Source organism: Ictidomys tridecemlineatus, chromosome 11 (assembly GCF_052094955.1).
Source record: "Ictidomys tridecemlineatus isolate mIctTri1 chromosome 11, mIctTri1.hap1, whole genome shotgun sequence".
Taxonomy (NCBI): Eukaryota; Metazoa; Chordata; class Mammalia; order Rodentia; family Sciuridae; genus Ictidomys; species Ictidomys tridecemlineatus.
This window is the reverse complement of record NC_135487.1, coordinates 131,719,695-131,744,356: the sequence shown is the minus strand read 5'-3', so window position 1 is coordinate 131,744,356 and position 24,662 is coordinate 131,719,695. Positions and strand designations below refer to the sequence as shown.

General features: G+C 40.5%; 1 protein-coding gene and 1 long non-coding RNA gene across 4 annotated transcripts in view; one reads left to right on the top strand and one right to left on the bottom strand.

Moving 5' to 3' along the window:
- Otud7b (OTU deubiquitinase 7B) overlaps positions 1–7,464 on the bottom strand; it is a 55,311-nt gene extending 47,847 nt beyond the window's left edge. The window contains exon 1 of one of the 3 annotated variants that reach the window (XM_078027654.1): positions 7,153–7,464. The gene's annotated coding sequence lies outside the window, so the exon portion shown is untranslated. Of the gene's footprint in view, positions 1–3,535; positions 4,346–6,454; positions 6,612–7,152 lie in introns of those variants that run through there. The other 2 variants (XM_040287504.2, XM_005331146.5) reach the window with 2 other exon arrangements.
- LOC144368540 (uncharacterized) lies at positions 6,860–24,181 on the top strand. The gene is made up of 3 exons (XR_013428305.1): positions 6,860–6,999; positions 22,396–22,430; positions 23,855–24,181. It is a non-coding gene; the product is annotated as an uncharacterized LOC144368540 (long non-coding RNA).
- Positions 24,182–24,662: the final 481 nt, after the last annotated feature.

The following is a 24,662-nucleotide window of genomic DNA, read 5'->3' as shown; positions in this document are numbered from 1 at the left end:
CACAGATACCTTGACATTCTTCAACATCTGAATTATTACAGCTGAAGATTCCTAATATACTATTCATCCCGCTCCAGGGAAACCAACTGCCCCAAGCCAAAATCCCTCTTCCAAAAGGTACTCTCAGGGTAGGTCTTCCTCATTCAAGAACCTAGGAAGAGATCAGAGTTCACACTTTGGACTGGTTAAAAAGGACAGTAGAATGGACAGAGTCCCCTGTCTTCTAACACAATGTAAAGTGGCAGAATGAAACACTGGAACGGGACATGGGAGAAAACACATTTATTAATCATCTAATACATACCAGCCACTGAAGACTGAATTCTAGACCAAGCCATTACTAATCTATTTCTGTGATCCAGAGTAAAGCTCAAGTAACCTTCTTGAAAATGAATGAGAAAGACTAAGAAAGCATAATAGTCTATACAGTTCTTTGATTCTATAAACATGATCACCCTCAACAAAATGTTATGGTTAAACATAAAGAAGTTACTAAAAGGTTCTTCTGCTTTGTCCTGCTCCAATCTACTCTTCATACTACCAACATAAATAATCTTTCTTGAATGAGAAATCTGTCACTCAAAAAAAAAAAAAATCCTTAAATGGCTCATCAATTACTGGCCATGGCTAGCATGCCCTGGGTTCAATCCCCAGCACAAACACAAAATAGATAATACTACTTACTATCCATGCCCCCAGCCTATCCTTGCCCTCCAACCCTCTCCTCCAGCCATATTACTAAAAAAAAAGTTTGATTGCTGCATTCCTTTAAACTTTTGTTTAAGCTACTTTCTTAGCCTGAAGTGACTTCTCCCCAGTCTTCTGTAGGGAACATGCTTATCTTTCAATATTCAGCTGCAAATGTCATCTCCTCCAGGAGGCTATTTCCAATCTCTGCATGCCTAAGGCAGAATTGGCCTTTGGGCCCCTACATTCCCCCCACTGCAGCATCTATCACACATCATTCCCTCTCTATATTTACACATTTGTCTCATCCCATTAGATCGTTATATAATTTGTAGGTAGAGACTCTGACCCATTTCCATCTCTTCAGTCCTTAGGAGATATCCAGCAGTTATTGGATGGAATAGAACAGAAAACAGGAAAGGAGAAGGAAGAACCAATTCTGATGGCCTGGACTGTGGGGAATATTTGTGTTGAGGTTTACCAGTACCACTATCTCTGCCCTTCCTCTCTTTCCTTAAACTCTAGTTCTCTGAGAACTTGCTACAGCTACCACATCTATGCTGAATAACTGCAAAACTACATTTCCAGGTTTGTTAACCCCACCTGTATCCCAGTTATAGGCTCATAACTCTCACAACCAGAACAACTTTCATTTGGATATTTCATCCACTTTAAATCCAGTATGTTCCAAAGAACTAATCATATTCTCCTAAAAAATGAGGAAACATTCTAACTTCTTTCTTTATTAATGTCTCAGACACCCAGACTTATTTTGTCATGGTCATACCTGCCTTGTCACTCTCTTGAATCTTCAATATCCAGCCTTCACTAATTTTAATTTCTTTGAATCTTTTTTCTACTCTTCTTATTCCAGCCTCCACAGATCTTAACTCAGGCCTCGTCACTTCATACACTCCTGGTGACAATCTCCCTTCCCTCTAAGCCAATCTGTGTCTTATTGTCATCATATTGCTATCCTAATAAAAATCCTCAGTGATTTCCTATTTCCTATCACTTAAAATGTAAACTTAAAAACTCGATTTTTTTTAAGACCCCACATAAAATAGCTCCAAACTAACCAACCCACTACATTTCATTGCTGTGTATGTCTGTCTTATCACTGTCTCAACAACATCTTAGATATGGTCCTATTTTCAAGATTTTGCTTGGTTCCTTTCAGCTTCAAAACAGAATGATCCTAGGGCTGGGGATGTGGCTCAAGCGGTAGCGCGCTCGCCTGGCATGCATGCGGCCCGGGTTCGATCCTCAGCACCACATACCAACAAAGATGTTGTGTCCGCCGAGAACTAAAAAATAAATATTAAAAATTCTCTCTCTCTCCCTCCTCTCTCACTCTCTCTTTAAAAAAAAAAAACAGAATGATCCTTATTATCCTTAGTACCTCATATATTTTGATTTTTTTAAAGATTTAACATTGATAACTACCTTAGAATTCTTCTACCAAAATACCTAGGTCTATCCTATGTAACTGATAATATATTTTCACATTTAAAAGGTGTCGAGCATATTAACAGAAGATCAACAGGTATTCATTCCTTTCCTTCCTATTTCCCTTACTTCCAACTGGACTGTAAACTCAAGTGTACAAAGTTGTCATTTTTTTCTAATCCTCTGCACAATAGTATAGAACTGAATTCATACTAGGTCACCCCCTATCCAAAACAATTTCTGAGAGGAAATAAAGGGATAAGACATAATCTTTAAAACATGCAGTTGAAAAATAATCTCAATCTAGCTATACAAAATAAGATTTTTTCTATTATTTCATCTCTAATTTCCAACTCAGAATTGCTACAACCTCCTCATTCAGGAGGTACTAACCTGTACTCATGACATCACAAAAGTAGTTTTGTAATGAACTACAAGCCGGGGTGGGGCAGCAGGAATAAAGTAAAGCAAGTCAACTAAAAGAACAGTGGTTAAAGTTGTTTTTGGTTTTTGTTCTTTTTTTACTTCTTGCAAGTATATACTTCCTATTCCTTTTTTTAAAAAAAAAATTGGCCATATTTTCAAAGAAGTTTTCCTCAGAAGGAAAAATCTAACAGACTTTGAGTAAAGCTGCTATGTAAAGGAGCCTCTACAGATCCCAAGACCTTTGAGAAAACCACCTTAATCTTCAAATGCAGCATAATGCAGTGAGATTCCTCCAGATATTGTGAGTAAAAGGCTCATTCAGGCTGGAACATCATCTATCAATCATTCTTAGGCATGAGGCAGACAGTCTGAGAGGCCACACTGGACCTATTCAGATTTTGAAAAGAAATTAGTTTAAATTAATATACTCAGGACAGTCCAGTCTTTTTTTGTTTATTTGGTTTTTTGGGGTAGGAGGAGGTACCAGGGATTGAACTCAGGGCCACTCAGACACTGAGCCCCATCCCCAGCCCTATTTTTTATTTTGAGACAGGGTATCACTGAGTTGCTTAGCACCTTGCTTTTGCTGAGACTGTATTTGAACACGCTATCCTCCTGCCTCAGCCTCCTGAGCAGCTAGGATTACAGGCATGGACCACCTCATCTACCTGGATAGTGTAGTCTTAGTTATCCACAAATTGATTATTTACCTTGTGGATTTCTAAGGCCAAATCTTTAATTCAAGATTATCTGCTATTTGCCATCATTGTATTCTTACCATCAGGTAAAACTGTTTTAGAAAAGTAAATCTCATTTCAACTTCACTAAAATCCTAAAATAAATCTGGGTTAAAATATAATGCATTTTCAAAAGCAAGAAATTTCTTAAATTCTGAATTTCTATATCAGTGTTCCCTATGTTAATAGCAGTAATTAACAGTTAAATGTACTTTGAAATATAATACCCTCCTTACCATAAGCTCTTGAGAACCCAGCCATAGTCTTAAGATTTCCCCACAAATTGGTACACTCTTCGATGGGCACAAGCAGAAATCAGCAGAGTAAGGTGTGTAAACACAAAAAACTTCACGAGGAATCTTATATCTCATTGCTGCATCCCTTCAAGCCAAAATGGTAAAGAGAACCAGAAGAGTCACGATGTACCGGTGCCCGCCTGACTCCTTGTCCCTGAGTTCCTGGACCAAAGGGCTGAATACTTCTCATTAAATTCATCCTTTGTTCAAGGACCTACAATGATTCTATTGACCCTTCTATCAACATCCAACAGTATGGCCTCTGAGTCCTTCCACCCTCTTGCCTGTTCTACCCATGACCTGACCAACCCATATTCTCATTCTCATGACCCCCCCACACACAATTTAGTCATTCACACCATCATTGCACTCTGTAAATTCTATAATTTCTCTTTGGATGATCCTTTCTTTTCTTCCTAACACCAAAAAACTGTTTCATTTACTTGAATGTTCATACTCATTTTATAGATAGAGAAGTAACTCGTCCGAGGTCACATTGTAAAAAAAAAAATCAAACCAAGATTTCAACCAAGGTTTGTCTGATTCCATAGTCTACACCTCTTTATGACTAATCCATAGCCTCCCAAGTCCATTTCAAAATGTACTAGTTCAGTAATCTCCCCTGGTTTATCTAATTGTTACTTCACGTTTTGTCAGCCCTTACAAACTACTCTTGTAGCACATTAAACTTGGTTTTGTTAATATGCTGTTTCCTAAATGTTAAAGCTTATGATAGCTTAATTTAAAAGAAGAAAAAGTCCTTTCTATATTTAAAAAAATCAACATAAGTCAAGATTCCTTTCAATACACAATGGGGGAGGGGCGGTTAGGGATGTTGAATCTAGAAGTGCTTTACCACTATACCACATCCCCAGTCCTTTATATTTTTTTTGGGACAGGGCCTCACTAAGTTGATGAGGCTGGCCTTCAACTTGTGATCATCCTGTCTCAATCTCCCATACTGCTGGGTTTATAAGTAGGTGCCTGGCCCCAGTTATACAAATGTTTAATTATTTGAATTTATCAGGAGCTACTGAGAAAATTCCAGTCTGCTATTCCACAGCTTCTGAGTTCCCATAAGAAGGATGTTACTGAGGTCACATTTCAAAGCACGATTAGAGGGTCTTTCCTTTCAATGGGGTAAGTGGGTAAAGGAAGGCATATTTCCCTATATATACACAGAAACAGACTCACAGTAATTGGCCTCTGCCATTTTCCTTTAGCATGCTTGAGATATTCAGGAACTCCAAAATTTTAATAAGTGGTACATAGAGTCCCCATAATAATGTGGAAACATTTTTAATATTGAAGTATTCCATCATAACCCTCTTGATTACATATCTCAATTCCTAAATTTATTCAACCCTTTTAATCATACCCCGTAGATTAATATATGCAGTTCAGCTAAGGGAAGTTACAAGATACAGATATAAGCGGAATCTACACATATTGGCACCAACCAACTCATAGAGAATAAAGCAAGACACTGGGAGAGTTACAGTGATTTTAAAAAATGAGATTTTAGTCTCTAAATGAAATATTTTTTTTGCCAAGCAAACAAGGTGACAGGGGTAGATACTAAGCAATTAATGATTCAGAACACTTTCAAGGTGTTGATGACAAAACACCAAATTCTAATAATTAGCATTTATTACTGGTCATCCTGCTTTATACAAGTTATACCCTTTCTTTTTTTAATATTTATTTTTTAGTTGTAGTTGGGCACAATATCTTTATTTTTATGTGGTGCTGAGGATTGAACCCAGGGCCTCACAGGTGCCAGGTGAGCGCCCTACCACTGAGCCACGACCCCAGCCCCTCATATAGCTCTTTCTTTGGCAAAGTTTATTTATTTATTTATTGAGGGAGACTCTGGTATTAAATGAAAGGGATAAATCAAATCTGGCAACACCAACAAAAATCAGTAATAGTTTGGAAACTTCATTTTTCCTTCTTGCTTTAATGTGTAATGTCCAAAGAAATATTTGTTCAATTCTGAATTATTCATGCTAATGGATAATTATTGGCAGAAAGGTGCCGATAATCCAAAATGGGAGGAAAGGCTTTTTTTAAATCTATTTTGGTTTTGAAATATGTTTTCAGCATATTTATCTTCTCAATTATTCTTGGTATGATCTAATATGTGTATTCATTTGCAAAGTCTAAGTACACAGTAACTGGCCACTTAGTCTAGGAGGTGCTCTGAGGCATGCCAGTTTGCTAGTGGAAATGAAGACTGCTTTTCAGCCTGTACATGAGTAACGTCAATTTAATTTACTTTATAGTTCTGTTCAGCTTTCAAAATATCAATAGACTAACACACACCAGCTTGGTTACTAAATTTTAAAAGACCTGCTTGAAAAAAAAAAAAAAGGACAAAGAATGTAATTAATTCTTCACTGTTTGTCTATAATGTATTCATCTGGAAATTATGCACAGCAAATATTTGACTACTGATTCTCCCTGGCCACCCAGCCTAATTCCCTGCAGACTTCTCTACCCCATCAGGAATGTAATGTCAACTTAAGTTATATACCATAAAAACGTCTTTAAAATATTGCGGGACTAACTACTCTTTGGGGCTAGTCCTACCACTACCTCTTCTCTCTACACGAATCTTTCCCACCTTTGAAATCGGTCCCGAAAGACAAAGGGATTCAGTTTCCTCCACGACCACCTAAACACACAGTAGAAGCCAACGACTGAAAAATCACCAGCCTCTGATTTTCTAGATAAAGCATTTGATACCGTACTTATAAAAAGATAGGGGAAATAAGTCAAAATCTGCTAATTCTTGGCTTTGCAGTCTTAAAAAGAAAACTCCCGGCAAAGTTCTGGGAGGACTTCTTAAAATCTCACCAGTCGGCTTCTCCCAGCTTTGCGCTGTCTCCGTCGGGGCTGCGCCCAGAGGAGCCGCGAGGTCAGACGGGCACCGACCCTCGAGGCGGCAGAGGAGCGCCGGGGCCCGCGAGCCGAGGGCTAAAAATACGGCGGCCGTAAACAGATCCCCTCCCTCCCGCCGCCGCTAGCCCGGCAATTACGGAGGAGTGAGCTCACGCAGCCCCGCTTACTCATCCTCAGCCTCTAAAGTTTCCACCGTCACGGCCACTTTCCTTTTTCTCAAGTTCAAGAGCCGGCCCCGAGTCCCCCGGCGCGTCTTTTCCGCCCCCTTCCTCCATGACGGCTCGCACCTCAGCCCGGCCCCGGAGCGGCCGTCCCCCCTCCCAGCCTCCGGGATCCCGAGGCTCCGGAGGCACTTCAGCCCGGCAGGAGGGAGCAGCCCGCACCTAACCGCCCTAAACTCCTCCACCTCCCCAAAGTCCGCTTGACAGGCGGGGACCGTCCCAACCGCCCGGCCCGCTCGGGGAGAGGCCGGCGGGGGAGCGACGCCGCGCCGCGCGCAGGTGAGACCCGGCGGGCGGGGACGGGGTGCCGGGAGGCGGCCGCAGGTGAGGCGCGGTCGGGGAGGAGGGGCGCGCAGTGCGGGGCAGAGGGCCGGGCGTGGGGCCCGGAGGGGCGGGCGGGGCGGGAGGGAGTCGGGCTGGGGGCTCCGTTACCCTCGCGACTCCCGGGCCAGGCCCTAGGCCGGGGCGGAGCGCGGGGCCAGGCCGCCGCTCCTCATTCCTCGGCAGTGACCCCGGGGTCCGACCGGCCCCTCCCCCGACGACGATGGAGGCGGACGCGGTGGCGGACACTGCGACCGCGGCTGTCGCTCCGCACAGGATCTGGAGCCGAAGCCAGACGGGACTGATCAGGACTGGCCTCTCCCAGGGGCTTTTTGCCTGCCCCACACCCGGCCGCCGCTCCGACTCCGGCGGCTGGTTCAGGATCGGTGGCTTTCGGCCGTCCGGCCGGAAACAAGCGCCAGTTTCCGGCCGGAGCGGGTTGGTGGTGACACCCAAGCCGCCCCCGGGCCTCCTCCCGCCCCGCCCCGCCCCGCCCCGCCCAGTAGCAGCCCCGCCTTCAGCGCCGCTCCCGGGGCTGTGGCTGGTTTGGCGTTTGCCCTGCGAGTGACCCGGTGCTTTCCTGCCCTGCCTTCCTAAAGCCCCTGGACCGAACGTCTTGAATAGGAGCTGGAGGGTATAGGGTAGACTTTTGAGAATTTTGAGTAGAGTGAACTGGCTCCAACCCTTTGGGAAGGAACAGAAAGGGGTAGGCTAGTTCTAGAAAGGTGAGAGGATGGAAATACTTTAGAAAAAAAAAAAAGTGAAATTTTAGTTACTCTACACAATCATCTGGACTGAGACGAAAAATTAACAGCGCTTCTTCCAAAACAGCCTCCACCCAGTTATGCATTTCCCCTGTTCCTGTGCTCTTGAAGTGAACATACCCTTCTCTATAAACACTTAATATTTACTTGCGTAACAACAATACCCTGTTGACACATCCGCCTTAGAATGTTAGCACAATCAATAAAAGTTATGTCGCACTTTGTGCTTGTAATAGCTTTTACAGCATTACAGCATAATTTGACTCAAATATTTATTGAATTCCTACTATGTGTAATGCAATGTGCGCAATGATATTGTGAAGGTAAAAATCAGCAGTACATAATTCCAGTCATCGAAGATCTTACTAAAAATTTAGTAAAATATATAAAACTTTCACATAAGGCAGAACTCACATATGTGCTATGTGAGTTACAGTAAGCTATGAATTTGAGAACATAAATAAGACATCTGTGCCACATAGTAGAACTTCCACATTTGTTAAACGAATAAATAAACAGGAGAATGTGGAATGTTTCAAATAAGAGGCGTTGAATAACTATCTATGACAAAACAGAACCAGCTCCTGTTACAATACAACCAAAGTAATCCTAAATTTTAATTCATATTCCTAACATTATGGCACCTGGTCTGCATATTCAAGACAGTGTTTATTGTCTAAATTGTGCTCCTTAGGCCTAGGTAAAATAAATATTACAGTTAACTTCTCCTTCCTTTCATTACTTCCTGCAGTTCAGTTTCTGACTCCTGAAAAAGGAAACTTCCTAAACAATAATGACTCTTCAGAATACCCTGAAGTTTAAAAGTTGAAGATTGCTGGGCATGGTGGCACATGCCTGTAATCCCAGACACTCGGGAGTCTGAGGCAGGAGGATAGAAAGTTCAAGGCTAGCCTCAGAAACTTAGTGAGGCCCTAAGCATAGCAAGAGGTTCTGTCAAAATAAAAAGTAAAAAAATGGTCTGGAGATGTAGCTCAATGGTAAAGCACCCCTGGGTTCAATCCCCTGTGCAAAAAAAAAAAAAAAAAAGTTGAAGATTTAAGAATGAATGGGCCTAGAGTCATGCTTACATATCCAGATCAAGCAAGTCAGAGTGCTTGGCATGGGACATGTACAGGGCCTTCAATACAGGCTAACAAACAGAGACATTGGACCTTGGTTTAAGTATTTAAATGGGGAACCACAAAATTTGGCCACTGTTCAGTGGCAAATATAAGGAGGAGAGTAAGACAAGATTAGTTTTCTATGCTGATTCTAACTGAACTCCATGGACGCACCCACCCCTTACCAGTTAAATTTGAGGTAGGAGGGCAGAATGAGAAGCTCAAAATTCTGAAAGCCGTTTATTACCACTGCCACTGACTCATGAAGACCAGGAATGAGCTGCGCACAGTGGCACATACCTGTAATCACAGCAACCCGGGAGACTAAGACAGGAAGACAGCAAGTTCCAGGTCATCCTCAGCAACTTAGCAAGACTCTAAGCAACTTAGGAAGTCCCTGTCTCAAAATAAAAAAGGTTAAAAAGGTTGGGAATGTAGCTTAGTGGTAAACACCTAGGAGTTCAATCCCCAGTACCAAAAACAAACAAACAAACAAACCAGGTATGGAGTTCAAAGGCACTCTCTACCCTCAGCACAGGCAGACTCTTTCTTTTGGCAGGAACCACGAAAAGTTTCCAGATTCAAAAACTGGGCCAAGATGCTGGTCCAAGTTATTTAAGTGACCACACATTATAGTCCTGCCTGGAAATTTAGGGACCAGGAAGTGATGGGGTTGCAGTTGCTTTGTGCCTATTTCTTGCTCTGACCATCCATCACTCATTGTTGTTTGTGCAATTGCTCAATGGGCTGCTTGTCTTTGGTCAGCCCAGGCTGTGTGGGTAGCAGTGTGGTCAGCTGGGCTGGGAGCCAGGCCACCTGGGTTCTGGTCCCAGCTCAGCCAACCCCTAATCCATTAATTGACTCCCTTCCTATGCCTATGCGTCTTTCTCTCCCTAGAAACTAGAGGCCTCCTCTCTAGTAGTGTACAGCCATTTAGGCTGTCACTATATAGAAGCGTAAAAGGAGCTATCTGATATAAATGTCATAGCAGCCTGAACACAGATGATTATTTTTTTGCTCCCAGGTGGAATTATAATAGTACAGAAAGAAAGAAAAAAAAAAACAGCAGAAAAAATCCTATCAGTATACACAGTGTACACCCTTAAGTGCTATCAGATTCAAAGTTCTTTTCCACCGTAATGGCCTGTCTTTGTTTACTCTTCTTAGCAATCCTAAGTTTGCTTCAAGGAGTTCCCTGACCTTTTACTTGACTTTAAGCAACAGCAAAAAAACACAACTTTGCATTTCACCAGAGGAACTAAAAAGAGAAATATATTAATACCAGGACTAATGGATAGAATAGGGAAAAATGTTCAGACAAAGTTATGTTGCTGCTGTCCAGAGAGAATAAAAAAAGAGAAAAATTACGTGTATTTATATGCTTTTGTGGTGGGGGAAAAAAACAAACCAAAATAACTTCCTTTCCACCACCACCACTATAATTTAGACCAGTGGTTCTAAGGAGTTTTTAAAACTATGTACTATACATACCTAGAAACCTCAGATTAACTCAGAATTCTTGGGATTGAAGATCATGCAATGAAAAAAAAATTATATATATATATATTTAAATCCAGGGTTCTTTTAAAGGTAAACACCTTCCTGCCCTTTGACCAGCAAGTTTACTTCTAGGTATTTACTAACCAGAAATGAAAATATATGTCCCTGGGGCTGGGGATGTGGCTCAAGCGGTAGCGCCTGGCATGTGTGCGGCCCGGGTTCCATCCTCAGCACCACATACAAACAAAGATGTTGTGTCCACGGAAAACTAAAAAATAAATATTTAAAAAAAAAGAAAATATATGTCCCTGAAAACTTATACACGAATATTCATAATAGTTTCATTTATAATAGTCACAAACTGGAAATATCTCAGATGAACACAAACAGAAAAATGGAAACCTGTATTGATCATACCATGAAAGACATTTTTAAAAAATAACCAACTTTTAAACACAACAATATGGATGAATCTCAAAATCATTTGTTGAGGGCTAGGGGTATAGCTCAGTTGTGAGCATTTGCCTAGCATGCATGAGGCCCTGGGTTTGATCCCAGCGCTAAAAAAAAAAAAAAAAAAGCATTTGTTTTCAGGGAAAAAAAATTATATGACATTCAAAACCAGGCAATCAGTCTGTTAGAAATCAGCCCTTTTTACCCATGGGAGGGGTGAAGAGTGAATGATTGGATAGAAGAAACATGAGGGAAATTTCTGGGTTGGTAGAAATGCTCTGTATATCTTGATAAGGGTACACATGCATCAAATTGCATACTTAAGAATGGTGTGTGTCAAAATTCAACTCTAAATGGATCATGGACCAAGGCATTCGACCAGAGACCCTGCACTTACTAGAAGAAAAAGTAGGCCCAGCTCTCCAACATATCAGCTTGGAAACCATATTCCTCAGCAAAACTCCTAAAGCGCAAGAAGTAAAATCAAGAACTAATAAATGGGATGATATCAAACGAAAAAGCTTCTTCACAGCAAAGGAAACAATCAAGAACATGTACAGAGATCCTACAGACAGGCAGAAAATTGTTACCACCAGTACCTCAGATAAGGCATTCATTTCTAGTATATACAAAGAACTCAATAAGTTAATAAGTGGGCAAAGGAACTAAGCAAACACTTCACATAAGAAGAAATATGAAAGGTCAAAAATATATGAACAAATGTTTAACATATCTAGCAATTAGAGAAATGCAAAATAAAACTACTTTAAGATTCCATCTCCAGTCAGAATAGCAATTATAAAGAATATAAATAACAGTAAATGTTGGTGAGAATGTGAGAGAAAGGGTACACTCAGACATTGCTGGTGGGAATGCAAATTGGTGCAACCACTCTGGGAAGCAGTATGGAAATTCCTCAGAAAACTTGAAATGGAACCACCATTTGACCTAACTATCCCAGTCCTAGGTTTATACCCAAAGGATATAAAATCAGCCTACTACAATAACATAGCCACATCAATGTTTATAGCAGCTCATAATAGCCAAGCTATAGAAACAAATTAGGTGCCCTTCAACTGATGAATGAATAAAGAAAATGTGGTATAGATACACAATGGACTATGATTCAGCCACAAAGAAGACTGAAATGGCATTTGCCGGTAAATGAATGGAACTGGAGAATATCATGCTAAGTGAGATAAACCATTTCCCAAAATACCAAAAGTCAAATGTTCTCTCTGATTTGTGGATGCTAACCCAAAACAAGGAGGTTGGGAGGGGAATAATAGAAATCCACTGTATTAGACAAAGGGAAATAAAAGGCAGGGACAGGGAGGGGATAAGAAAGACAGTAGAATTAATCCGTGGTAAATTTCCTACCCTTGTATTTGTGTACAGACCAGAGTAACTTCACATCTTGTACAACCACAAGAGTGGGATCCTAAATAGAATAAAGTATACTCTATGTATGTTAATCTGCCAAAGAACATTCTACTGTCATATGTAACAGATTTTTTTAAGAGTATATGAATTTTACCTCAACTCCAAAAATGGAAAAAAATCCAGTATTCCTTAACCAGCCTATAAGTTTATATGAATTTGTGGATCATCCGATTGTTATTTGCTGATTATGAAGCTCCATGAGGTTAGTTCACAATTTCATGTACAGTAATTAGCATGGTATCTTGACTTATGTGGTCAATTGTTAAATAGCTGTAGAATGAGTGAATGAATGAATTAGTAGCTAGCTACCATTGTTTTGGTAGCTTATTATTTCATATTCAGACTCTTATAAAAGTGTAACTAGAGCCAGGCACGGTGGCCCTTGCCTACAATCCCAGCAGCTTGGGAGGCCGAGACAGGAGGATGGCAAGTTCAAAACTAGCCAAAGCAATTCAGTGAAGTCCTAAGCAACTTTTGTGAGACTCTGTCTCAAAATGAAAAATCAAAAGGGCTGGGGATGTAGCTCAGTAAAGGGCTCCTGGGCTCAATCCCCTGTACCAAAGGGGGAAAAAAAACTGGACCTCTCTATTCTCAGGTCCTCTGTCTGCTTGCATATCACTGCTAGATCATGCTTCCTAAAATATTTTATTGATCTTTTCTCTCTTTTCCAAAGCAATCCACAGACATATTGATTGCTTAGCCAATGTCCATCCCCCTTCTTCCTCCTTGATTATAGAACTGTGATTATGTTCAAGTAGCCATCCTCTTTGAGGCTCTGAGCTCAGGGAAGATTGGTCCAATAGTGGAAGATTTGCCTAGGGCAGGGAAGGCTGAATGAGGGCTATGGGTGCAACACAGATGGAGGCCGAGCTTCCATTCTCCTTGCCATTGCTCTGTTTAGGCAAGTGATAGAGTTCTGACCAGTGCGGTATTCGAGGAGACCTGCTGGAGGTTTTGGGGAAAGATTTCTTTACTCTTACAAAGAGACAGAAAAATATATATTCTCTTCTGCTGATGAACATTCACTTGGAATTATTGTACTGGTCATAAGACAAGCCAATATGCTAAGGATGGCAAAGCAAAAGATTAAATGGTAAATGGTGGAATTAACCATCCTTGTAGTGGTCATACAATAATACATTTTTAAGCCTTTTTGAATTAATTTTTCTATTACTTATAGCCAAAAACATCTCAACTAATAAAATTTCATCAATAATTCTTCAGTAGCTATAGGAAAAAGTCAAGATTCCTAAGCCTGCTTGTAAGAGCCTACACTTCCTGATTCAAGTCTGGTCCTAACTCCAGAATATAATAATTTATTAATTTCCATCTCTACATTTGTGATCTACTTCCTTTATCACAAGTGGTGTGCTGGTAACTATTAACAACCAGTTCTACAATAGGACATAAGGAGGAGCTTAGATTTGTTGTATTAACCAATTTCCAAGGTGCAAATATTCCTACCACTGGGCTGGGGTTGTGGCTCAGTGGTAGAGCACCCACCTAGCACATGCGAGACCCTGGGTTTGATCCTCAGCACCACATAAAAATAAATAAATAAAACAAAGGTATTGTGTCCTACTACAACTAAAAATAAATAAATATTTTTTAAAAATATTCCTACCACTGAAAATTTCAAAAAATTGGAGATACAGAGAGATACGCTTGAGCTGCCTTCAGCACACCTCTGTGTTATACTATCCAAATTTCTCCCCTAATCTGCAAGTTTTCTCCCTAGATAGAGTTCAAGGCCCAACCTATACCACTTCCTTTTTAAAGACTTCCTATAAATTCCTAAACTATAAATGTCTTTACTCATCAGTTGGAATTTGACAATTGCCTTAAATTATTAATTTTCATAGGTATTTGTTCATAAGGCAATTAATCAGTTAATGGAAAAAAAAAACCAGAGAAATAATAAAAGTACTAAAAGAGAGAAGAGTTCAGTGACACCAGATTACCTTCTTGTACTTCCTAAAGACTTCCTGGGATTAGGCATTAGGGGGACTCCTAAGAAGAAAATCCCTGCCTGCAGCCATTTGAGCACTCAAGATTGCTGGAGGTACTTTATTATAAATAGGACTTATCAGCTCCCAATTATTGCAAGTGCCAGTCCCTGGGAGAGGTATGTTAGAACATTAACTAAAGGTCTCTTGGCAAGATTGGGTGTGTTCCTATTCTGGTCCTGTCAAATCCCCTGAGGATGTCAAAAATGGGCTTTTAAGGTCATCAGAGGCCAACAGGTAGGAAAGAAGAGAAGCCGGTTCCTTAGGCTGATTGGAACGCCTGCTAGGTGGGTCAGCTTCATCTCCACCTCCCAGTGTCACACCCACGAGCTTGGAGGAAACAAATAATTAAGTCTGCCAACACATTGGCTGAGGCAATGAGGAGAGGCCCAGGAATGAAATAAATGACTAAGTCCCTCGGCCCTTGACTATGTCAGCATTGGGAGGCAAGGCAAACTGAAGCTACTAGAAACTGCAGAGTGTTGGGAGGTGGTGGGCATAGAAGATGTGAGACTGCCTCAAGATCTGATTACTGCTTCAGGGCATTTGCGTAAGCCTTCTAGTTAACTACCCCACCCCCCTTTTTATGTGACTAATGGCCCACATTGACCTCTATAGGATCTGCACACTAAGAATGTTTTCCTAAATTATAAATGTATGCTTCTTTTCCTGCTTCAGAGAGCTATATCTAATGGGCATCTACTAGACTCTCAGGGATGTACTTACTCCCTGACGACTCTTTCCAGATTAACGGACTGAAGCAGTATAGCTGTTCTGTGTAGCTTGTGGCCTGTGGACCAGCCTGCAGCTCCAGCTCATAGAGAAGCACATGGAAGTCAGTGTCTTCAGCTGGAAAAGAAATACCTGAATTTGGAAAGTGTCACTATTTTTAATTAACCTTCCTCATAAAATCCTGAAGCCAGAAGAAATTAGTGGAATTAGAAGATTAAGAACTAGGAAAGTGTCCACGGGTAGGTAAAGAACTCTAGGAGCGCCCAGGGAAAGGGGTAAGAAGTAAGAGAAAGTTTAAAAGAAAGTACTGAACACGGAAGGGGAGAGGAAGGAAAATGAGGGCCTGAATAACGAGAATTGGTAGCAGGAGGCCCCAAGTCAATCAGGGGGTGCTGGCTGTCCAACACTTTTTAAGTGGGTTAGCTGCCCCCAAGTAGTGCCCTGCCTCTTCTTCCCTGAGCCATAGGTCACACTCAAGTGGAAACTCCACTATTACCTGCCAGTAAATAATGCTGAATCAAGCACCAAAATGCTTGCCTCCTTATTTAGACTCCCTACATGAGCACCAAGGGATCAACAAAAATGGGAATTGGAACAATATGTGAATTCTGTGGATATTTTTAAGTAACCCCTATTAGGTAGAACTTGACACAAGCAATGCCATTTTGAAACATATCCTCCAGGGGGCTGGGATATACTCAGTTGGTAGAGTGCTTTCCTTGCATGTACAAGGCCCTGGGTTCAATCCCCAGCATAACAAAAAAACAAACAAACAAACAACAAAAAAAACTCTTTCTTAGAACAAAAGTTACCTCAAGGTCACTGTAAAGCTGACCTAAATCTCAGACAGTACTCCCCTATCATACAAAGAATTCCCCCTCCTCATTTTCCCTATGTCTACCCCAGACTATAAGCAGAAGACAGGTCTCAGTCTCCACTGCCCCCCCCTGTTGAGCCACCTCTTCTCTATTTCTTTTACTAGCTTCTTTCCTTACACCCACCACGTATAAGACAAGCAAAGATGGAATCATTGGGGCTGGGCTTGTGGCTCGGTGGTAGAGCACTTGCCTGGCATGTGTGAGCACGGGTTCGATGCTTGGCACCACATATAAATAAATGAATAAAATAAAGGTCTGTCAACAACTTTTAAAAAAATGCAATCATTGTCAGTAAATAACTTTCATGAAAATATGTTGGAAGTCCAAATCCTTCTCAGCTTGACATGTCTTTCATCTTAGCCAGGAAAAAAAAAAAAAAAAAGCTGGAAGGTGGTATAGATTATATAGGGACAATGTGACCTGTGATTACAAAGATTATTCTTGAAAAAGCTAAAAGGACAACTACTCTTGCTGCCCATAAGCTAAAAGGACAACTACTCTTGCTGCCCATAGAGTATATTATCTTTGAATTCCCGCTTTCTGTGAGACGTTCCATTTAATCTTTAGCTTCTTCCTCCTTCTTTCTCTATACAAATAGTATTTGTAGGCCTTTTGCCACAAACAGCTTCTGACACTCAGCAAGAGAACACAGGTGTCACTCCTAGTGAAGCTCAGCCAAGTGAGTTGATTTGTTCTGCCTACCCCTGCGGGATGCCATGCCTGCGGGATGCCCCGGTATCAGACATACACACACCTATGATAAGGAAACCCTATACACAGTTTATACCAGTGTTCCCACTTTAACTTTAGGTTAGTGTTGTTTGTTTTGATGTCTGAATCCATGTCAATAGCTCTACATTTAATCACAGCAGCAATTCCTTTCTCAATTTTCACTGCTATAGTCCTTACTCATTACCTCTGACCCTAAACCATTGTAAAAATTATTTCATAATTGATCTTGTTGGCTCTCATCTCTCTTCTGCCACCTACTCTTGATACCTGGCAGAAAGCTGATTTGTTACATCATTCCCCTGCTCAAAAGCATTCAATTGTCCTTAAAGAAAAATGTGTCTACTCCCAATAATACAAATAGTAGTATATGGGCTGGGATTGTGGCTCAGTGGTAGAGCACTCACCTAACATGCGGGAGGCCCTGGGTTCGATCCTCAGGACCACATAAAAAATAATTAATTAATTAATGGTATAAAAATTGCATTTACAAAATAGTAGTATTATTATCATTGTTGGCATTACCAACAGGGACTATAAGAATTCAGAGAGCTCATGGATTGTTTTGGAATCATTGTATAACCGAGAAATTAAAATGCTGTTATTCTAAATAAAAACCAATTGCTGCCCCTGACCCTTGAGGGAGATGATATAATCTATACAGCAAAGAAATTATTCTTCACGCTGACTTCTTGCCCTAACAGAACTGATGAAGGGAATAATGGCCACTGCAAATCTCTGTTCATTCTTCTAGTCTCAGGTGGAAACTGGAAGGGATGTTCCTTTATCTAGAAAGACACATTAAAGAATCTTTGACCATACTAAAATAAAAGGAATCAAATTATAAAAGAGGAGACCCATGGAAGGTTACTGGAAAAATGAAGTCTACAAGAAGAGCAGAGACCAAACTATATGGCAATGAAAGACCTCACCATTGCCCCAAAATCTTCAGCAGAGCCTCACATGTACACAAGCATTCTGTGTGGATGGTGTTTTTTTGGTGCAAAAGGAGCAATTGTTTCACATCTAAGTGCTATGTGGTACAAAAGCATCCATGGAACTGATCAGTAGACAGAGAAAGCATAAGGCACAGCCTCCAAAACCTGGAGAGACTTGGAGGATCCTATCAAAAGGGGAAATGGCCTTAAGGTGATTACATTTGAATCTCAAAGCAAGCACATCATTGTGAAGTACCTTCACAAGAATGGGTTACCATTTCACAAGAGATTAAGTATTTTTCCTTTCACCCACTTTCCCCTGAGTACCACTGGGGCCCGTGTGGCTGCCCTTGCCCATCCTAGGAGAAAATCAGTACCTCCGTGGTGATGATGTTGACATTCTTCCATTTTCCTTTCATTTCAAGGGGTCTACTCAGAGGCCTGGTCCCTCGTGGGGTTTCTGTCCCGCCCAAGCTGTGGTCAGTAAGCAATTTTCTTCCTTCCCAATATAAATGTTTGCTCCTTGGAGTTATCTCCCCTGCATCCGAGGGGTAGAATCTGGGCAAACCCTTTGGAACAGCAGTATCTAAGGTCTTTTTCTTAGTGAAAAAGAAAATCTGTCTCCTCCCCAGATTTATTGCTGCACTTATTGCCATTTCTTCCCTGACAGGTCTCCTGTGGGTAAGCTTTGCTAATGAGGGAACCCAGATAATTAGTAGAGGGAATTGGAGTCAAGGAGAGAAACAGTGGAAGACACCATCCTACTGTCCTATTTAGTATCTGAACAGAACAATAGGCACTCTCCCTGTAGCCTGAGGGAAACAGTAGACCAGAAAAGAGGCAAAAGACAGGACAGAGAGGGGATTAGTACTAGAGGAGGAATAACCAAGGGAGACTCCCCAGGGAAAAATCAGCACTACCCTTGAGAACTATGCCATGTGCCTCCCTGCCCTAAGCCCTGAACTTGAAAAGGTCCCATTCTGTCCTTCCTCTGGCCACATCCCTCCCTATTGAATAATGAATCTGTAGAAGCAGGACACAGGAACTTCTAGAGCTCAAGACTCCTTCCAAGACCACCTGTGGGTGCCCAGGAATTTGGAATTTCCAGCTCAATGGCCTGAGCCCCTTTCACAGTCTGTGCAGGCCTCCCAGTTCTCGAAGGTGAACAGCACCCCTGATGGGCTGGCTCCAAACCACAGCTTCAGGAGTCCAGAAATTACTAATTTGAACTTGGCATTCTAAGTTGTCTAGAAGGATAAGGATATATTTTATTTCACAAATTATTGAATAATTTTAAAATATTTAGACATATGATATATGGACCTATGTATCTTACCCCAGATCTCACAATGTTAAGGGTAGGCCTATTTAAAATGAAAAGTGCTTAAGACCAGAGAACTATATATTTAAGGGGAAAATGTGTTTCTCTGCTACTTAGTAAAAGCCCATTAACAGATATTTATTTAAAGCTACTGAGTTATCTTGAAAATTTCCTCTGAAATCCGGCAGACCCCTACCATATCAATATATAAAATCATATTCTCCAAAGATTTTTGGTGTACCCAACTATTGGAACTTGTTGATTTCTTAGTTTCCAAACAATGGTGTGGTTCCTTCCTTAGGGGACTTATCTGGCTCTGATCTGATCTCTACTGGGGCAGCCCCTCCCAATCTCTTCTCCTCAGCCTGGCCTCAGTCTCCCTCCCTACCTCCCCATTTTCATTAGTAGAATTGTAATAAAACAAAAGTCATATTCTTTTAAAAACACAACAAGATTTTCTGTTATTTGGGTTTGTTGTTTTTTAATAGCAGGTGGAGCCAGGTGCCATGGTGCATGCCTGAAATCCCTGAGACAGGACACTGAGGCAGGAGGATCTCCGGTTTAAGGCCAGCCTCAGCAATTTAGAGAGGCCCTAAGCAACTTAGCCAGGACTTGACTCAAAATGAAAAGGGCTGAGGATGTAGCTCAGTGGTAAAGCACCCCTGGGTTAATCCCCAGTGCCAAAGCATAAAAATAAAATAAAACAACAAATGACTTGGCTTATTTGTAGTCCTTTCTTTAAAACAAAAACAGACAAAAATCAGCTAACAACTTTTTTTTTAAATGACTCATATTTTTCCCCCTTTGGGGTTATATAATTTTAGAAGGAAACATATTCCATTTTGCTATATCAAATGGCCTATTGTTAAGGCTTTTGCTGTTTTTTTCCCTAGTGGAGTGAGGAAGAAGGCAGGCCCAGGTGGGCAGGGTCCTAGAAATGGACTTTAATACCTCCCACAGCAGGTGGGAGGTGTAACAGTGGTCTACTTTATGCTTTGAATATAGCCCTTGCTGCTCTGCCACTGGGACTTATTTTTAAAATGGACATGTTTCTTTCTCCTCTTTTCTCCCTGCTCCTCTCTAATCTCTTTCTTCCCCATCCTAAACAGAGTTACCTCAAGAAATGACTGTCTCCAAATTAACAAGTGAATTACAACTCAGGCAGAACACACAGAATGTAGTAGCCTTTGAATCCCTCTTTAAAACAGTCCCTGTTCCCTGGGATGGGCAGAATCACAGCCTCCGGGACAGGGCTGTGTGAGTCCCCTGTGCTTCTCCTTTGCTAACAAAGCAATAAAACTTCTTTTTCCTTTTTCTCGAAACCATGTCCTTGTTATTGGATGAGGACTGGGAACAAGGACCAGGCTTTCAGAATGAAGCCAGGGGGTGTGTATAAAACTATATTTGGAGAGGTGTGGCATGGGTTAAACATTAATCTGGAGAAGCAAGATCTTGTCATCTCATCAAGTCTAAGGGTCAAATTCAGAGCCAAAAATAGGAGATGAAGTCAGAGATCAGGAACTCAGTAAACTCAAGTCCATTGGTAAAAGCAGGTATGAGATGAGAGCCCTGTGCTAAGGAGTGAAGCAGGTGGAGTCCTGATGCTCCCTATTATGGGATGAGCAAACTCCAAATAAACCAGGGTCAGATTTAGTGAGAGAAGACACTGCAACACCAAGCACAGTAGAACCAGCTTCTAGTGCTCAATGAATACTCTTCACATGATGAAATGGATTTCTTCACTAGTCAGCAATTTTTATGGGGAATATATAAGATTTATTGAAATATGCATGTTGCTCACAAATTCAGCAGCTTTCCTGAAGAGAAACAGAAGGAACATTTAAAATTCACTAAAACTACAGACGCAGTGTTTGCTTTAGACTTTTTCTTGCTACCAAATACATTATCACATTCAGTCATATAAAAACAAACATTTTCTTATTCTAAAACAAAGGAAAATCTAGTCTCTCTATCTGTCTCTTAATTGTACTTCCCCAGTCTGAGTTTAGAACTCATTATGGAAGTAATGAGTCAGGGTCATTTCCGCAGTCTTCACCTGTGACAAATACTGTGACATTTGCCTCCAGGGTTGAGGAAGTTGATCTGCGGGGGAAACATGGAAAAGAGCCGTGTGCACAGGTACTCATATCTGCGACACCCAGCCCCAGCCACAGTGCGGCACCTGGGAGCTCACTGGAAGTGCAGACAATAGACTCACATAATGACATCTTATCATCATGTCTCTAAAATAGTCTTCTGAAAACCACTAACTACAGATGGGAGTCTACCCTCTGGGCAAATTGGTTGTGAGTCATTCTCCATTTACCTGCAGTTTCATTCAGCTCTTTAGTATCCCATCAGGTTTATCTTATGTACGAACACACACACACACACATTTGGGGAGCATACCAGAGATTGAACCCCAGGGGAACTTAACACTGAGCCACATCCCAATCCTTTTTTTATATATTTTATTTTGAGACAGGGTCTTGCTAAGTTACTAAGGGCCTCACTAATTTGCTAAGGTTGGCTTTGAACTTGTGGTTCTCCTGCCTTAGCCTCCCAAGCCACAGGGATTACAGGCGTATACCACCGTGCTCAGCCAATGATATATATATATATATATATATATATATATATATATATATATATATATATATATATATATATATGTTTAAGAACCTAAGAGCAAAAAAGAAAGATCTCAAAGTGCCCTGTTACCAAGGAATCCCTGGGGTTTTGTTTTTTGTTCTCTTGAGGGGTTTGTTTTGTCTGTTTTGGAGGGAGTCCCACTAAATTGCCCGGGCTAGCATCAATCTCCTGCACTCAAGTGATCTTCAAAAGCTCAGGGAGTCTCTTTATTCAGCAGCAGCAAGAGGAGCAAACAACATTAGCATCCACCAATATATTATTATTTGCCCCAATTGAGTAAAAACATTTGTCACAATTAAGTGACAGCTGGAAGTGGAGATGTAGGTACTAGAAAAGACAAGAAATTCCTCTTACCTAGTGTATGTTCTGAAAGCAGAATCAGGAAGAACTAACTTCAAAGGCACTGAGGCAAAAATATGGAATTTTAGTCCCTAGAACACTCAGAACCACTATTATCAAAAAAGTGAAAGATAACAAGCCCTGGTGAGGATGTGGAGAAAAAGTAAGCCTGGTTCTCTGTAGGGAATGTAAATTAAAACAGTCACTTTGGAAAATAATATGCAGGTTTCTCAAAACACCAAAAGTAGAATTAGCATATGATCAGCAATCTCACAACTGGATATATATCCAAAAGAAAGGAAATCAGTATATCAAAGAGATACCAGAGCTCCCATGTTTATTTTAGCGCTATTCTATGAATAGCCAAGATATGGAAGCAAATTAAGTGTCCCTCAATGAATGAGTGGCTTGTTTTAAAATATGGTGTATACACATGATGGAATTCTATACAGGTTTTCTTTCTTTCTTTCTCTCACAGTGCTGTGTTGGAACAGAGGGCTTCACACATGCTAGGTGAGTGCTCCACCATTGAACTACACCCCTAGCCCTATACAGTCTTTTAAACAAAGATATTCTATCATGTGTAACAACATCAATGAACCTGGAGGACATTACACTAAGTGAAATAAGTCAGGCACCGGAAAATAAACACTGTATGCTCTCCCTCATATGCAAAACCTAAAAAAGTACAATTCATAAAACAAAGTATAATAGTAGGAAGCTTTGGTGAAACAAAGTTTCAGTTAGACAACAGGAGTAAGTTTAGAGAACTCATGTATAGTATGATGACCATAGTTAATAATAATATAGTACATATTTCAAAATTGCTAAAAGAATAAATATTAAACATTCTCACCACAAAAAAAAAGAATGAGCCAAAGGATATGATCATTAGCTTAATTTAATCTTTTTACAATGTAAATATACATTAAAAAGCACAGTATAACCCATAGGTATATATAATTATTTGTGAATTTTAAAAAATTTAGAGATATAGTAACCTGACAGTGACATCAATACTTCCTCCTTCCTCCTATACATGTGAGTGAGTGATGATAATTTTACTACTATCTGAGAGCAATCATATTTCTTTGTCATTTTGACATATTAGATAGTGGTCAGTGCTGGGAACATAAGAAACAATGATTTCTAGTTTTTTTCCACTTCTTGGCATATTAACAAAAACATTTTATAAGCACTTACCTCCATAAGTCAATGGAATAAGTATTTCATTCCACAAGTTCTAGTCTCTGTTTAGCTTTTCTATGAGCTTATGATCTATTTTAGATTATAAACTGTAAGACTATTCAAGTAGAAACAATTATGTTTTTGTTGTTAAGAATTAGATGAGTGCAAAAAATGCCCAGGTAACCATTTTTCCGGCCGGAGTGTGTCCCTGGTTACTGCCTCTGTATTCCAGGGAATAAAGGATCTCACAAGCTTATGAGGGGACACTATCTTAAAAAGGAAAGGATTTGAGCACAAGGTGATAAAGCCTAGCAGCAGATGGCTTGATGAAGAAAGCTAAAAGGGGAAAAAGACACTCATCTTTATATTATCTTGAGTGTTCTTCTCAGAAATTAAAGAAATCATTCTTAATCTTTTAGGAGTTTATTCTGAGATATATAATAAGAATCATAAAGACATAGAGATAGTTGAAAATGGATGCCTCAATATATAGAAAAATATCAGCTACCATTTTAGAGTATGCTGTGGGCCAGCAAATGTAAAACTAAAGGACTGGTGATGGTTTTCTTATTTAATCTTCCCAATGGCTCTTTTTTTAACCTAATGATCAATGAAGTTTTATTTATTTATTTATTTATTTATTTATTTTAAAGGATTTCCCCATCTTTTTTTTTTTAAGAGGGGGGGAGGGAGGGGGAGGGAGGGAGGAAAGAGAGAGTTTTTAATATTTATTTTTTTGTTTTCTGCAGACACAACATCTTTGTATGTGGTGCTGAGGATCGAACCCAGGCCGCACACATGCCAGGCGCGCGCGCTACCGCTTGAGCCACATCCCCAGCCCCTCAATGAAGTTTTATAAAACACCACAATTTTGTCTTCACTCAGTGGTAAAGCATCCCTAAGTTCAATCCCCAGTACCAAAAAAAAAAAAAAAAAAAACCCACAAAACAACAACAACAAAAGAATTCTATTTATATTTGAATTGTGTTTGAAGTGAGATCATTCTCAATACTTGGAAGACTTATGTCCAACAAATAACTATTATAAATAAATGCAACTATGACTCTGTTGTTTAAGGATGCTTTAGACTTGTACTTCCAATAGATCAGGAATGAATTTACTAAAGAGTTCAGGAGACAGTGGCACATGACTATAATCCCAGGGATTAAGGAGGCTGAGGCAGGAGGATTACAAGTTTGAGGTTAACCTACACTTAGCAAGACCCTCAGCAACTTAGTGAGACCCTGTCTCAAAATAAAAACAAAAAGGTCTGGGAGGATAGCCCAGTGGTAGAGCTCCCTGGTTCAATTTCCAGTATCAAAAAGAAAAAAGAAAAAAAAAGATCCAGAAATTTTAGTAATTTAACCCAATACGAGATCTAAGAACACATTCACAACTGCTTCCAGTAGAGGTTGTTCATTCTTTAAATCTCCATAGTCCTCAGGACAAGCAATTTGGGGGTAGCATTCTCCTGACTTCTCGTTTTTCATATGAAGAAACCAAAGATCAGAAATTTATGTAACTCACCCTAAATCATATAGCAGGGTAGTTGCCATG